Source organism: Macaca mulatta, chromosome 5 (assembly GCF_049350105.2).
Source record: "Macaca mulatta isolate MMU2019108-1 chromosome 5, T2T-MMU8v2.0, whole genome shotgun sequence".
Taxonomy (NCBI): Eukaryota; Metazoa; Chordata; class Mammalia; order Primates; family Cercopithecidae; genus Macaca; species Macaca mulatta.
Genome location: NC_133410.1, coordinates 129,816,223 through 129,833,094, shown reverse-complemented (window position 1 = coordinate 129,833,094; position 16,872 = coordinate 129,816,223).

The window sequence follows — 16,872 nt, the reverse complement described above, 5'->3', positions numbered from 1 at the left end:
ACAAGCAGCATTTACTAAAATGATTGTACCCATCACCTCCCAAATAGGAAAAACTCTAGAGAGATTCAAAGATGCCATCATTAATTGCCAGAGATAAGCCCCTGATTCAGATAAAAAGCATTAGGGGAGATCAGAATGCACATTGCTTAAAGATAATATGGTGTTATAAAAACTGTTGCCTGATCATAACAAATTATCTTCTGGAGTTTAGTAAAAATGCTTTATTATTTTACCTAAATTATTACCTAAATAAGTTTACCTAAATTAACATATCAAAATTGGACATGATATTGAAACATCATTACCTGGGTAATTTTAAGAGTCTTGCCAAAGATGTTTCCAGTGTATGTCTTACTTGCCAACAGCCTAATCCTGCCAAGACTGAAAAGAAGGTTCCAAGTCCCTTTGAATACCTTCAACCCCAATCATTCCCATGACTGGACAATAAATATCTTTTACTTATTGTTTGCTTATTCTCAAGATGGATTGAGGCTTTTTCTTGCTGGGGGAGAGAGCTCTGATGGTAGTGAAAAAGTTATTTGATTTTTTTGTTTGTTTGCTTCTGACATGGGAAATCTAACCCTTCACTTCAGTGATAGGGCACACATTTCCCTGGGACGACTCTTAACGAACTTTGCAAAGCCTTAGCTTTTACTAAGAGAAATTTCATCCTCAATCTTCAGAAAAAGTAGAGCAAATAAATGAAAAATTCTAAAACTAAAATAAGCAATGCATCCAGGTGTCTTCAACTTTTTCTGGCCTAAGGTATTACATGAGCTTTAATGACATTAAAATCAACTCTTTCTGGGATTCATCAGCTTTCATCTTATAAATTAATAACAGGCCACCCCATGTATCTAGGAATTGCACCTTCAATCTCTATTGCAAACTAATATGACCAAGTATTGCAATGGATTAATGCATATACCTAGTCTTATCTACAGCAAGTACAAGCAGCCTGCCCATAACATTCACACTAAACAGAACCTAAATAAGATTTGTTCCTCCGAAATAAGACTGCCCACAAACCTTGATAAAAAGACCTTACCAGGTACTATCAACCATAGTACCATGGTACACTCCTAAGGCATTGTCTTTGGATTTATGTTCTCTAATTTAAAAAAATTCAAACCGTCTTATCTGGACAATTGGACATCTATTTTATCAGCAGAACTTAAGCCAAGAATTCTTAAGAATCCTCCAAAGACAGAAAATAGAGCAAGTTTTCTAACCAAAGATCTTTAGATCAAGCTGATGAAAGCAAAAAGTAGACAGTTTCCATCTAAAATTATGAAACAAGATTATTTCTCTAATATATTTCCTATCCTACTTATCCTTCTTCATTGTTAATCTTATTATTGTACTTCAGTGAACCCTAGAAATTACCCAAAAAGGTTTATCCATGTTTTTTACACATATTAATCATTTTCAGAAAGCTAACCTATAGCCTTCCTTTATCACCAAAGGAAAGAGAATCTAATGAAATACTGAATTTGTCACTGCCCTACCTGATCCTGCTAACAAAAATTTAATAGCTGTTCAGTTGAAACACCAGAAGGCATATTTCCTTTCACAGGTCCCTTCAGGTACATGAATTTCCCTCACTTTATCAAGCCAATCTTCAGCTTTAGGGAAATTGGACCCTGACTACAAATCAACACTTCTACTGAAATCTATAATATACAGCCCCGTCAGTGGCACTGACCTCACCAGGGTTAAACGCAAATATTGTGCTATCCTTTCTGGCTGCAGCAGTAGTCAGTCTCTTTTCTTTTCTTTTCCTGTCTTTTCCTGTCTGTCTGTCTTTCTTTCTCTTTCTTTCTTTCTTTCTTTCTTTCTTTCTTTCTTTCTTTCTTTCTTTCTTTCTGTCTGTCTGTCTGTCTGTCTGTCTGTCTGTCTTTCTTTCTGTCTGTCTGTCTTTCTTTCTTTCTTTTCTAGGATTCTCCAGCCTGCTTTGCAGGAGCTATTTCTTCCACTGAAGAAATCTGCCAGCCAGTGCGGGGGACTGGTAATCAACTCACTCCTATTATGATAATCTACGCTTTACTACACTCCTACTTTTTTTATTTCAGTAGTTTTTTGGGGTACAGGTGGTGTTTGCTTAAATGGATAAGTTCTCTAGTGGTGATTTCTAAGATTTTAGTGCACCTGTCACCCAAGCAGTGTACACTATGCCCCCCAATGTGTAGTCTTTTATCCTTCATCCCCTTCCCAACATTTCCTCCCAAGTCCCCAAAGTCTATTATATCACTCTTACTCCTTTGCATCCTCAAAGATTAGCTCCCACTTATAAGTGAGAACACAATATTTGCTTTTCCATTCCTGTGTTATTTCACTTGTTTATTTTATTTTATTTTATGACAGAGTCTTGCACAGTCACCCAAGCTAGAGTGCAGTGGTAAGATCTTGGCTCACTGCAATCTCCACCTCCCCAGTTTAAGTGGTTCTCATGCCTCAGCCTCCCGAGTACCTGGGATACTGGAGTGCACCACCACACCCAGCTAATTTTTTGCATTTTTAGCAGAGACAGGGTTTCACCATGTTGGCCAGGCTGGTCTCGAACTTCTGCCCTCAAGTGATCTACCCACCTCAGCCTCCCAAATTGCAGGGATCAGTTGGGATCAAGTGCAGGTGGATCACTTGAGGTCAGGAGTTCAAGACCAGCCTGGCCAACATAGTGAAACCCCATCTCTACTAAAAATACAAAAATTAGCTGGACATGGTGGCATGTGCCTGTAATACTAGCTACTAAGGTGTCTGAGGCAGGAAAATCATTTGAACCCAGGAGGCGGAGGTCGCAGTGAGCCAAAATCATGCCACTACACTCCAGCCTGGGTGACAGGGTAAGACTGTGTCTTAAAAACAAAAAATTGCTGGATGCAACTCAGTTAATTGATGGCCTACTAATGAACTGAGACCAATGGTTGTTGCATACTATGCTATCCCATGTGACATTTTAGTCATATATATACAGTTGTATAAAAATTTTGCTTTTCAAAAATTTTCAGGCAACATCCTCTCTACTTCATACTGCCATTCATCCTAATGGCAGATTATATAATCAAGGAATCCCAGTTCTTCTCAGTCATTTAAGGTTTAGAATGAGTCATTTCTTTCTCCCTAAGAAAATGCCTAAGTTACAAGTATTGTAAGTTATGCATATGGAACATCTTAGCATCATAGAAGGTCATTTATATCCTATAATGAACTCATCGTACATGAACTGTGTCGTGTCTGTAGCTCCAGAGTCATCACCTCTCCTCATGGAACAGAGATTCGCGTGTCCCTACCTTGTTTCTTTGGGGGATGTGGAAACTACACTAGGTGTGCAGCCTCTTCCCATGGAAGAGCCAGTTCTACTGTCCTGCTTGGTGTCAGCACAGGGAAAACTCCAAGGCAGCTGTTCATACCCAAATTCCAGATAGAATACAAGTTTCTTCTGTTCTCAAATAGTCGATATTTTACTGATTTATTGCCCCAACTCCCCAGACTTTAGCCCAGAAATGGGGGTAGCTTGTGCTGAAACACTCATCGAAGACTAACTCTTACTTTACCACTTATGCCCTCTTTCCTCATCTAAGCACTAGAGATATTTTTGCTTCCTTTTTAGTCATAAAATCGCCTCATATCATCATATAATCTTTCAAAAATACACTTTAGGGCACAAATTTTGAGCTGATTATTCTCAAAAACAACAGGCTTTTCACACTTAGAAACCTTTTCTTTCAAGCTCTTATCTCAGCCCAGAGTTTAACATCCACTTAGAATTTAAGAGTCAAGGGTTGTCTTTTGTTTGCTGGCTTTCTGTCCTGGTCTGACTAACTTTTCCCGAAGCAATAGCTTTCTCAGCCTTACATCCTACGACAGAGAATGTATTACCTGAAACATATAATATGATGGTTAATTTTAAAATATAGGCTCACCATTTCAGGACTACCTGTAGTAAAATAAAATATTTTTAATCTCACCATATAATATGAGTCATTCTCAATGTATTCTTCTTATTTCATTATACATTAAGTATACCGAGCCTCAAGTATAAATATATCCCTTAATTTTACTATCATGTACAGTACAACTGAGCACCCCTTCATGGTCACAAGTGGGGAAAATCAGATATAGCATGCCTCCTTACAGCATCTGTTTTAAGGTGTATTTATATTTGTATAGGTTAGAGATTATAGACCTATCTATGCTCAGATACATGAGGTTTTCTGTGAGAGTCGTATATAAGAGAATGATAACCTGCCTCTGAACCAGTTAAAAACTAAATGGAGGATAAGCACTTTAGTAGATTATAAAAACAAAAACAAAGAGAAACCCATAAAAATGTACAAGTGCTAGCAGTGCATTCTTTTAAAGGAGGGATGAGGACTCACACACCCTGGTTGGTATCAAGGTTTTCATGAAAGGGGTGGTCTTTGAAAGACAGAGAAGAGAGACATTAGTGGTGGGGAGACCACTATAGGATGACTCAGAAGGGAATACTGATTAGTATAGCAAGTAAGTAAGCAATGTGGATTGTTGCAATTTATCATTCATGTAAGTCAGTGAGCACATTGATAAGATGGGAAGAGAGAAATAGCCCACAGGGAATCAACAATAGGAGTGGTCCATAGTGTCAACACTTGCAAGAAGATGAGCATAGGAGGAAATATTTTTGTTTAATGGAGCCATATCGAGCTTTAAAAATACAATTTCTCCAACCTGGGCAACATAGTGAGAACTTATCTACAAAAAACAAAACCAAAAACAAAACAAAAACAAAGTAGCAGGGTGTGGTGGCACACACCTGTAGTCTCAACTACTCAGGAGGCTGAGGTAGGAGAATCACTTGAACCCAGGAGTTCAAGACCGTAGTGAGCTATAGTCATGCTACTGTGCTCCAGCCTGGGCAACAGAAGCAGGCCCTATCTCAAATAATAAAGATAATACATTTAAATATTTTTAAAAATATAATTTCTTACTATCTATAAGTATCTATGTTTCTATATGTATCCCATAATATCATGTTGTAAACCTCAAATATACACAATTTGCTTTTTTAAAATAATAAAATAAAATTCAAAAAAAAGAAAAAATACAACTTTAGATGATGAGTAGGCATGAAAAGCAGATTACAGCAAGGTAAAGAGGGAGGGGTAAGTATACTAATATAGTAATGATAAAGGATAGTACAGAGATATTAGGAGACAGTATGAGGGAGTCTAAGGATCAGTAAAGAAAAAAGTTTTGTCTGCTTATTTGGGTTTTGTAGTACATGGTATATAAAAGTATGTTGTCAAAAGAAATGGAACCAACAGAGAAGGTGTTGTGGGATCTTTGGGGGTTGCTTTTCAGGCTGGAAACCTCTGTGGCCAGTGGCATCTTTGCCCAAGTGTTGCTAGGGCTTGCTGGGCTTGTTCTCCCCACTCAGCCTGGCAGGCTGTGCTTAGCTTACACTACCAGCCCGGATCCCATACCTCCATGGGAGACTACGAGTCAGGTGTGGAGCAGTGAGGGGTGTGTGAGCATTGGGTCCAGTCACTGCACAGTCAGACATGTTAGCTGCTGCTGTGGGGCAGGCAGCTCCAAGTGTTTGCATGGGCACCAGTTTTCTGTAAGGCTACAGCTGGACCAGGCGTACCACAACAGCTTCCCCAGCTGGCACCAGGGAACATGGTGGCACCCAGAAGCTTGGAGATAACCAAGAGCCACAGGGCACCAAAGATGAAGTCATGGCCCTGGCTCAGGGAGCTCCAGGTCTGGGATCCCCAAAGGCCCACAGCTCTTCTCTCCTTCTCTTCACCCACATGGTGGCTAGCAAGGGGCATGTCTCAATCCTGTTTGTGTTACAGCTCTTTTAGCATTGCCATTTGGCAGGTCCCAAGTTCTTGTCCTGTGACCAGGAAGAATGAAGTAAGCAGACAAGTAGAGAATAAGCAAGACAAAGATGAGCTTTTTGGTAGAATACCTCAGAGGAGACCCACAGGGGGTAGCTCCCTTCTGCAACCAGTGTCCCTAAGAGTGTTCAGCCTACTCATCATCTAACAATGTATTTTTTTCTTCTTTTGAATTTTATTTTATTTATTTTTTAAAAAAGTGTACTGTATTGTGTCTTTTTTTTTTTTTTTTTTTTAAACAGGGTCTCACTCCATTGCCATGGCCGGAATGCAGTGGTACAATCTCAGCTCACCACAACCTCTGCCTCCTGGGTTCAAGTGATCCTCCCACATCAGCCTCTCAAGTAGCTGGGACTACAGTTGTGCACCACCACACCTGACTCATTTTTTATTTTTTGTAAAGACCGTGTCTTGCCATGTTGCCCAGGCTGGTCATGAACTCCTGGATTAAAGTGATCTTGCCATCTCAGCCTCCCAAAGTGTTGGGATTACAGATGTGAGTACTACACCTGGCTTGTGGACGTAGTCTTGATTTCTCTTGGTAAAGACCTAGAAGTGGAACTGCTAGATCATGATGTAAGTATATGTTTACTTCATAAGGAACTGCTAAAAAGTTTTCCAAAGTGGTTATATCATGCTATACTCACACAGGAAATCTATAGAGGGCTGCGTGATCTATGTACCAAAATTTAATATTGAGAACATTACGTTAGCCATTTGGTGGGTATGTAGTTGTACCACATTTAAGTATCTTTTTTTGTGGTAATTGGCCATTCATACATTTTATTTGCAAAGTATCTGTACAAAACTCTGGTCTATATTTTATGAGTTGATTGTCTTAATATAAAAATAGTACTATATTAAGAATATTATATTATTCTTGTATAACATATATATCCTTTGTCAGATACAGGTATTGTGAATATTTTCTCTCAATATGTGCCTTATATTTCTGTATTCATAATTTGTCTGTGGTAGGTTTAAAATATCTCCACAAATTCTTTTATATTTCTTCCTTCAAGAGATGGAGCCTGTTCTCCTTCTCTGGAGGTTAGACTTTACTTGGTGAAGAAAAGTGAAAGTGATGGTATGCACCTTTGGAGACTGGATCACATTCCACTCTTCTCTCTTATTATTGTGAGCATCTCTATTCACCACCCTCCTTCTTGAGTCAAGACTTAGTGCAGGGTAATGCTACTGCAGTCAGCTTCTGGGTATTGATCTGAGAAATCCTTTTTCTCTGTCCAAATGAGTAAAGAGCATTAGACATTTACTTTTCCCAAAGAGTATACCTCCCCTATCTTATATCAGGGGCCAGATCTACCCAGATATTTGTGATAATTTAGTATACAGAGGCTTTGGCCACCTCACCAGTCTTTCTCCTCTCTCTCTCTCTAATCTTCTCTCTCTCTTTCTCCTTCTCTCCCTCTCTGTCTCTTTCTCTATCTCTCTCTCTTTCTCTTTCTTTCCACACATTTAAATTTTTTTTTTTATTTTGAATGGCTTAGAGAGTACAAGTGGTTACCATATAATTTGGGAGTCCTAAGCTAGAGGTTGTTGTAGGATCAATTACTTTTTAATCACAGATTGTTCATGATTATCTTCCCATGGAAAGGGCAGTGGGACAAAGTTTTTTTTGTGAGTTCATTATAAGAATAATGCCAAGGTCTGTTCCAAGATGGCCAAATCTGGAACAGCTCTGGTCTCTAGCTCCCAGCCTGATTGACACAGAAGATGGGTGATTTCTGCATTTCCAATTGAGGTACCTGGTTCATTTCATTGGATCAGGTTAGACAGTGGGTGCAGCCCATGGAGGGTGAGCCAAAGCAGGGCGGGGGGCGGGGGGGGTCCCAAAGCAAGGCAGGGCATCGCGTCACCTGGGAAGTGCAACGGGTCAGGGGATTTCCCTTTCCTAGCCAAGGGAATCCATGACAGACTGTACCTGGAAAAATGGGACACTCCTGCCCAAATACTGCACTTTACCCTCGGTCTTAGTAACCGGCAGACTAGGAGATTTGCTCGTGTGCCTGGCTCAGTGGGTCCCACACCAACGAAGCCTTGCTCACTGCTAGCGCAGCAGTCTGAGATGGCCCTGCAAAGCTGCAGCCAGGTGGGGGGAGGGGCATCCACGATTGCTGAGGCTTGAGTAGGTAAGTAAAGTGGCCAGGAAGCTCAAACTGGGTGGAACCCACCACAGCTCAGCAATGCCTGCTGCCTCTGTAGACCCCACCTCTATGGACAGGGCATAGCTGAACAAAAGGCAGCAGAAACTTCTGCAGACTTAAATGTCCCTGTCTGACAGATCTGAAGAGAGCAGTGGTTCTCCCAACACAGTGTTTGAGCTCTGAGAAGGGACAGACTGCCTCCTCAAGTGAGTCCCTTACCCCTGTGTAGCCTAATTGGGAGACACCTCCCAGCAGGGGTCAACAGACACCTCATACAGGCAGGTGTCCCTCTGGGATGAAGCTTCAAGAGGAAGGATCAGGCTGTAATATTTGCTGTTCTGCAGCCTTCGCTGGTGATACCCAGGCAAACAGGGTCTGGAGTGGACCTCCAGCAAACTCCAACAGACCTGCAGCTGAGGGACCTGACTGTTAGAGAAAAACTAACAAACAGAAAGGAATAGCATCAACATCAACAAAAAGGACATCCACACCAAAATCCCATCTGTAGGTCACCAACATCAAAGACCACAGGTAGATAAAACCACAAAGATGGGGAGAAACCAGAGCAGAAAAGCTGAAAATTCTAAAAACCGGAGCACCTCTTCTCCTCCAAAGGATCGCAGCTCCTTGCCAGCAATGGAACAAAGCTAGATGGAGAATGACTTTGACAAGTTGACAGAAGCAGGCTTCAGAAGGTCGGTAATAAACTTCTCTGAACTAAAGGAGGATGTTCTAACCCATCGCAAGGAAGCTAAAAATCTTAAAAAAGGTTAGATGAATGGCTAACTAGAATAAACAGTGTAGAGAAGACCTTAAATGATCTGATGGAGCTGAAAACCATGGCATGAGAACTTTGTGATGCATACACAAGCTTCAATAGCCGATTCAATCAAGTGGAAGAAAGAGTATCAGTGATTGAAGATCAAATTAATGAAATAAAGAAAGAAGACAAGTTTAGAGAAAAAAGAGTAAAAAGAAATGAACAAAGCCTCCAAGAAATGTGGGACTGTGTGAAAAGACCAAATCAATGTTTGTTTGGTGTAAACGTTTGAAAGTGACAGGGAGAATGGAACCAAGTTAGAAAACACTCTTCAGGATATTATCCAGGAGAACTTCCCCAACCTAGCAAGGCAGGCCCACATTCAAATTCAGCAAATACAGAGAATATGACAAAGATACTCCTCAAGAAGAGCAACCTCAAGACACATAATTGTCAGATTCACCAAGGGTGAAATGAAGGAAAAAATGTTAAGGGCAGCCAGAAAGAAAGGTCGGATTGCTACAAAGGGAAGCCCATCATACTAACAGCAGGTCTCTCAGCAAAATCCCTACAAGCCAGAAGAGAGTGGGGGCCAATATTTAACATTCTTTAAAAAAAAAAAAAAAAGAATTCTCAACCCAGAATTTCATATCCAGCTAAACTAAGTTTCATAAGTGAAGGAGAAATAAAATCCTTTACAGACAAGCAAATGCTGAGAGATTTTGTCACCACCAGGCCGGCCTTACAAGAGCTTCTGAAGGAAGCACTAAACTTGGAAAGGAACAACCAGTACCAATCACTGCAAAAACATGCCAAATTGTAAAGACCATTGACACTATGAAGAAACTGCATCACTTAACAGGCAGAATAACCAGCTAACATCATAATGACAGGATCAAATTCACACATAACAATATTAACCTTAAATGTAAATAGGCTAAATGCTCCAATTAAAAGACACAGTCTGGCAAATTGAATAAAGAGTCAAGACCCATTGATGTGCTGTATTAAGGAGACCCATCTCATGTGCAGAGACACACATAAGCTGAAAATAAAGGGATGGAGGAAGATCTGCCAAGCAAATGTAAAGCAAAAAAAGCAAGGGTTGCAATCCTAGTCTTTGATAAAACAGACTTTAAAGCAACAAAGATCAAAAGAGACAAAGGAGACCATTACATAATCATAAAGGGATCAATGCGACAAGAAGAGCTAACTATCCTAAATATATACGCACCCAATACAGGAGCACCCAGATTCATAAAGCAAGTCCTTAAAGACCTACAAAGAGACTTAGACTCCCACACAATAATAATAGTAGACACTGTCAATATTAGACAGATCAACAAGACAGAGGTTAACAAGGGTATCCAGGACTTGAACTCAGCTCTGCACCAAGTGGACCTAATAGATATCTACAGAACTCTCCACCCCAAATCAACAGAATATACATTCTTCTCAGTACATCACACTTATTCTAAAATTGACCACGTAATTGGAAGTAAAGCACTCCTTGTCAAATGTGAAAGAATAGAAATCACAACAAACTGTCTCTCAGACAACAATACAATAAAACTAGAACTCAGGATTAAGAAACTCACTCAAAATCACACAACTACATGGAAACTGAACAACCTGCTCCTGAATGACTACTGGGTAAATAACAAAATGAAGCCACAAATAAAGATGCTCTTTGAAACCATTGAGAACAAAGACACACATAGAAGAATCTCTGGGAAACATTTAAAGCAGTGTGTAGAGGGAAATTTATAGCACTAAATGCCCACAAGAGAAAGCAGGAAAGATCTAAAATCAACACCCTAACACCACAATTAAAAGAAGTAGAGAGGCAAGAGCAAACAAATTCAAAGGCTAGCAGAAGGCAAGAAATAACAGATCAGAGCAGAATTGAAGGAGATAGAAACACAAACAACCCTCCATAAAATCAGTGAATCCAGAAGTTGGTATTTTGAAAAGATCAAAAAAATTGATAGACCACTAGCAAGACGAATCAAGAAGAAAACAGAGAAGAATAAAACAGGCACAATAAAAAATAATAAAGGTAATATCACCACCAATCCCACAGAAATACAAACTACCATCAGAGAATACTATACACACCTCTACTCAAATAAACTAGAAAATCTAGAAGAAATAGATAAATTCCTGGACACATACACCATCCCAAGACTTAACTGGAAAGAAGTTGAATCTCTGAATAGACCAATAACAGGCTCTGAAATTGAGGCAATAATTAATAGCCTACCAACCAAAAAAGTACAGGACCAGACCAATTCACAGCCGAATTCTACCAGAGGTACAAAGAGGAGCTGGTACTATTCCTTCTGAAACTTTTTCCAATCAATAGAAAAAGAGGGAGTCCTCCCTAACTCATTTTATGGGGCCAGCATCATCCTGATACCAAAACCTGGCAGAGACACAACAAAAATAGAAACTTTCAGGTCAATATTACTGATGAACAGCAATGCAAAAATCCTCAATAAAATGCTGGCAAACCGAATCCAGCAGCACATCAAAAAGCTTATCCACCACGATCAAGTCAGCTTCATCCCTGGGATGCAAGGCTGGTTCAACATATGCAAATCAACAAACGTAACCTATCACATAAACAGAACCAAAGACAAAAACCACATGATTACTCAATAGATGTGGGAAAGGTCTTTGACAAAATTAAAAGGCCCTTCATGCTAAAAATTCTCAATAAACTAAGTATTGATGGAATGTGTCTCAAAATAATAAGAGCTATTTATGACAAACCCACAGCCAATATCATACTGAATGGGCAAAAACTGGAAGCATCTCCTTTGAAGACCAGCATAAGACAAGGATGCCTTCTCTCACCACTCCTATTCAAAATAGTTTTGGAAGTTCTGGCCAGGGCAATCAGGCAAGAGAAAGAAATAAAAAGTATTCAATTAGGAAAAGAAGAAGTCAAATTGTCCCTGTTTGCAGATGACATGATTATATGTTTAGAAAACCCCATCATCTCAGCCCAAAATCTCCTTAAGCTGATAAGCAACTTCAGCAAGGTCTCAGGATACAAAATCAATGCACAAAAATCACAAGCATTCCTATATATCAATAACAGACAAACAGAGAGCCAAATCATGAGTGAATTCCCATTCAAAATTGCTACAAAGAGAATAAAATACCTAGGATACAACTTACAAGGGATGTGAAGGACCTCTTCAAGGAGAACTACAAACCACTACTCAATGAAATAAAAGAGGACACAAACAAATGGAAGAATATTCCATGCTCATGGATAGGAAGAATCAATATTGTGAAAATGTCCATACTGCCCAAGGTAATTTATAGATTCAATGCCATCCCCATCAAGCTACCAATGACTTTCTTCACAGAATTGGAAAAAACTACTTCAAAGTTCATATGGAACCAAAAAGAGCCCACATCGCCAAGATAATGCTAACCAAAAGAAAAAAACAAAGCTGGAGGCATCACTCTACCTGACTTCAAACTATACTACAAGGCTACAGTAATCAAAACGGCATGGTACTGGTACCAAAACAGATCTATAGACCAATGGAACAGAATAGAGTCCTCAGAAATAACACTACACATCTACAACCAACTGATCTTTGAAAAACCTGACCTAAACAAGAAATGTGGAAAGGATTCCCTATTTAATCAGTGATGTTGGGAAAACTGGCTACCCATATGTAGAAAACTGAAACTGGATCCCTTCTTTACACCTTACAAAATATTAATTCAAGATGGAATATAGACTTAAATGTTAGACCTAAAACCATAAAAACCCTAGAAGAAAACATAGGCAATACCGTTCAGGACATACGCATGGGCAACGATTTCATGACTAAAACACCAAAAGCAACAGCAACAAAAGCCAAAATTGACAAATGGGATCTAATTAAACTACAGAGCTTCTTCTGCACAGCAAAATAAGCCACCATCAGGGTGAACAGGCAACCTACAGAATGGGAGAAAATTTTTGCAATCTACCCATCTGACAAAGGGCGAATATCCAGAATCTACAGAGAACTTAAACAAATTTATAAGAATACAACAACCCCATCAAAAAATGGGCGAAGGATATGTGCAGACACTTCTCAAAAGAGGACATTCATGCAGCCAACAGAAAATGCTCATCATCACTGACAAAATGCTCATTACCACGGATTATCAGAGAAATGCAAATCAAAACCACGATGAGATACCATCTCATGCCAGTTAGAATGACGATCATTAAAAAGTCAGGAAATAACAGATGCTGGAGAGGATCTGGAGAAATAGGAATGCTTTTACACAGTTGGTGGGAGTGTAAATTAGTTCAACCATTGTGGAAGACAGTGAGGTGATTCCTCAAGGATCTAGAACTAGAAATACCATTTGAGCCAGTGATCCCATTACTGGGTGTATACCCAAAGGATTATAAATCATGCAACTATAAAGACACATGCACACTTATGTTTATTATGGCATTATTCACAATAGCAAAGAATTGGATCAAACCCAGATGTCCATCAATGATAGACTGGATTAAGAAAATGTGGCACATTACATGATGAAATACTATGCAGTCATGAAAAAGGATGAGTTCTTGTCTTTTGCAGTGACATGGATGAAGCTGGAAATCATCATTCTCAGCAAACTATCACAGGGACGGAAAACCGAACACTGCACGTTCTCACTCATAGGTGGGAATTGAACAATGAGAACGCTTGGACACATGGCAGGGAACATCACACACTGGGGCCTGTAGGGCGGGGTGGGGGGCTGGGGGAGGGATAACTTTAGGAGAAATACCTAATGTAAATGGCAAGTTGATGGGTGCAGCAGACCAACATAGCACATGTATACCTATGTAACAAACCTGCACTTTGTGCACATGTACCCTAGAACTTAAAGTGTAATAAAAAAGAAACAAGAAAAAAAGAGTACCAGTGGTTTTTGGTTACATGAATGAACTGTATAGTGGTCAAGTCTAGGCTTCTTCCGTACATATTTATTGAGTGCTTATTACATGCCAGCAAAATTCTAAGCAATTGAAATATTCATCAAAAATAAAGCAGGTAAAATCTATTCCTCAACATTAAAATTGTGACCACATTTTAATGGAATTACCAACCTTACAGGACATACTGCTGGTAAACTTAAAATCTATTGATGATCTCATGATGATAGGCCTTTGTGAGCAGGAAGTAGCAGACATTCTGAATGCCTTAGTAAAACAGTTATATGCCAGAAATAATGTAACCTAGGAAAGTTCAGAGTTCTTTTAACTCAATAATGTTTTGTGGAATCTGAGGCATATCAGAACATGACTTCCAAATGAAGCATAAATTGTTGCATTTGTCCCACTCCGCACTACTGCTAAGAAGAAGAGGCATATGGCTTGAAGGGCCTTTATAAAGGATTTGGATTTTGAAAGTAACATAGACTCTGTCTCTCTCTCTCTGTCTCTGTGTGTGTGTGTGTGTGTGTGTGTGTGTGTGTGTGTGTTTCTCTCCCAGATAATCCATAAAGCTGCCAGCTTAGCTTGACCCTGAGCATGAGAAGTCTTTCCAGCTGGTTCAGTGTAAGCATTTTCCAAATCAATGGCTGCATACCATATGCTAAGGATGGTGTTGATTTGCTCTTGTAAATATAACACATCTGGAAGAGCCATTACAATTTGAGTCACCACCTTATTAATTTCAGGAAAATCCTTTTTTATTCTGAAAGACCAAAAACCAAGTTTAAAGGCAACATGACAGAAAATACCACCTCTGCTTCTTTCAAATGTTTGGGGATAATGTGAATGTCTGTAATTTCTCCAGAAAAGCTATATTGCTATTGATTAACTCTTCTGATATGGAAGTGTACTTTCGAATGCTTCCTCTTTGCACTTTGATCAAAATAGCAATTACCCTTTAAGTTAGTAAGCCAATGTATATATTCTGCCAATTGCCAAGTATTCTCATTTAAAATCTATATTCATAAATGGCAAAAAATAACAAGGTTATGTTTGTGGAGCCACTATGTCTCAAGCCAAAACTGCATTTATCCCATGAGCTTCATAAGCACCAATGTAATTGGTAGCACACAGTGATATTTAAGCAACAAGGCTTAGCGTGAGAGCAGAGCCCAGTAATCCCTGAAAGTTTAGGTACACAGTGACTTCAATAAAGGGCCTCATCACAGTACTTGCTATGATTTGATTGTTCCCCCAGACCTCATGTTGAAATCTGATCCCCAGTGCCAGAGGTAGGACCAAGTGGAAGGTATTTAGATTCTGGGGGTGGACCCCTCATGAATGACTTGGTGCCATCTTTGCAGTAATGAGTGAGTTCTCACTCTACAAGTTCTAATGAGAGCTGGTTGTTAAAAAGAGCCTGGCACCTTTCCCCTCCCTTTCTTGCTTCTTCTCTTGCGATGTGATCTGTGCACATGCTCATTTCCCTTTGCCTTCTGCCATGAGTGGAAGCAGACTGAATCCCTCACTAGAAGCAGGTGCTGGTGCCATGCTTCTTGTGCAGCCTGCAGAACCATAAACCAAATAAGCTTCTTTTCTTTATGAATTACTCAGCCTCAGGTATTACTTTGTAGCAGCAGTAAACAGGCTGAGACAATGCTTTTTCTCAAATGCATTCTTCATTAATGGGCCTCTGGAATTTGAATGAGAAACCATGCTTCTCCTGTGATAAGTCAAGTCGGGCTGCTGTGTTTGCTAGATCTTATTTTAGAGTCTTGATCAGCTGCCCTTCTATTTCAGTTTGAGGATCTCCATTTATCCCCAGAATCTATTGCCAAAATTTTCTAAATCATTGTGATTACCACTCCTAACCCTGCTGCCTACTATGGTAACGATGCCTACCTTAGCTCTAATGATTGAGAGTTGCTTTTCAGCTTCTGCTATCATCATCTGCACTGAAATCAAGAATCCCATTTCAATAGAGACATTTCTTGCTTTCATCTCTAGAGAAACGAAGGAGAAGCTTCCTCTACTTTTAACAAGCAAGATTCTATGAAGCTTGGGAGCAGGATGCTAAGATTAAACTAAATCCCCACCAAATGTCTTCTTTCCAGTTTTCAGTCCCTCTCTTTCCCAATTAATACTGTAAATTTCATATGAGAGACTAAAAAGACAATGAATTCAACTTACATTGTAAGATTGGACTCCATATTTGATTTTTGGTCATACTGGCTCTGAAATTTCAAGAGATTATATATATATTTTTATACATATTATATATATTTATATATTATATTATATATTATATTATATATTATATATTCATATATGATATATATTTTGTATATATATTTTATATATTATATATTTATATATTATATATTTTTATATTATGTATAATTTACATTATATATACTATATTATATATAGTATATATTATATAGTATATATATTTTACATATTATATGTAGTATATATTTTACATATTTTTTATATATATATTTTATATATATATTCTTTAAGGCACTCAGAAGGTTGCTGGTTCTTTGTGCTAGTTGAAGTAAGAACTTAAAATCCTAAACTTTATGTTTTCTTTTTTCTTTAAAGCTTTATAGAAATCTGAAAAAAAGCCACTTCTTCTCAAGTCCTGGTATTTCACATTCTTGCCATAATGGTCCACCAGAGTTGCCGCTCAGCCTTCTCAAAACTTGCCTTCAATAGGCCTTTACTCCAGGGAGTCACAGGGGATAATTTAAATGACTACACTGCCCTTGTATGCCTTGCCTTATTTTCTATTGATAAATGAATTGTCCTCAAGCAGGTAAGAAAACTAAACTCAGTGTCTCATACTTGAGGCTTCTGTGCCTGAAATAACTTTGAAAGTAGCAACTGCACAAAACAAGGTCTGAGTGAAGAAAGCCAAAACTAAATTAGCAGTTACAAAAAGAAAGGCATTCAGTTGCTTTAAAATCTTAGGAGAGGCCAGAGAAGCACACTTCAGAAGGACACTACAGAACTAGCCTGCCAAAAGAGTTTCTGCCTTCATATAATCAGGAAGATTAGAATCAGGAGGGTGCTAGTGAAATTGTTGACTTCAAAAGCACACTGCTGGGC